Source organism: Rattus norvegicus, unplaced genomic scaffold, assembly GCF_021556685.1.
Source record: "Rattus norvegicus strain SHRSP/BbbUtx unplaced genomic scaffold, alternate assembly SHRSP_T2T unassigned-0000160, whole genome shotgun sequence".
Classification (NCBI taxonomy): Eukaryota; Metazoa; Chordata; class Mammalia; order Rodentia; family Muridae; genus Rattus; species Rattus norvegicus.
This window is the reverse complement of record NW_028238881.1, coordinates 30,001-31,113: the sequence shown is the minus strand read 5'-3', so window position 1 is coordinate 31,113 and position 1,113 is coordinate 30,001.

The following is a 1,113-nucleotide window of genomic DNA, read 5'->3' as shown; positions in this document are numbered from 1 at the left end:
ATTTTTTTTTTTTTGTTGTGTGTGGCAGTGTTAGCGACTTCTTCCCGTGCTCTCTCTCGCTCTTCTCGCTCGTATTCCCGTCCAGTGCGTTGTTAGAAAGCTCTCACGCCCGTTGTTCCCGATGCATGGCGTGTCTCGCTCCCGTTGGATCGATGTGGTGCTGCCGCGTTCTCTTCGGGCCGGGGCCTAAGCCGCGCCAGGCGAGGGACGGACATTCATGGCGAATGGTCATTCAGCGCGAATGGCGACCGCTCTTCTCGTTCTGCCAGCGGGCCCCTCGTCTCTCCTCCCCATTCCTTTGCAGGGTGGTGTGTGGAAGTCAGGGGTGCGGCTGTCCGGCACGAGCGCTGACCCGCGCACACTTGTTGCTGTGGTTCGCGGTGTCCCTGTGGACGTGTCGGGGGCGCTTGCCCCCACGCCGTTCACTGCTTCGCGGCCCTCTTCCCCCGTGCCGGGGGAAGGTGGTAGACCCGCTGCGGTGCATACCCTTCCCGAATGGTGTGTGCACGCGCCCTGCTTTGTGTGAGCCTTGCGGTGCTCCTGGAGGCGTTCCGGGCTTTGACCACCAAGGTGCCCGCTTCTGAGTTGGCGGTGGCGCTTCCCGCTCCCCGGCGTGCCTCCTGTGCTCCATGGTGCTTGTGCCTTTACGCTTTCCCTTGTCCTAGTTGCCGGCTTTCTGCACGGTGACAGAAAGGGGGGGGGGTCGAGGAGTTGAGTGTGCGGTTTAAAAGGCTCCTTCCGTTGGGGTGAGCGCCCACCCCGTGCCTATGTTTTTTGGTGCCTTCACCCGCGGGCCCCTGCGCGGTTAGGGTGGTGCTGAGCGATCGCGGCTGGCCCTTTTTAAAGACCGGACTCCCTCAAGTCAAGGCTCCTCCTTTGTGTGCGCCTTGAAGAGGCCTGGCTCTCGGCGGGGGACCTGTCGCAGGTCCCCCCGGTCCGCGGAATGCTCAAGAAGACCCCGGAGAAAGAGACCTTTGCCGATACCGCAGACCCCCCACCAGCTGGCGCGTGGTCCTTCCCGTTCTGTCCCGCGCCTGTTGCTCGTTTCCCGTTGCGTGCACGGAGCCCTTGGCTGCTCGTCGGTGTTGGGTTCGTCCCGCCCTCAGTGAGGAA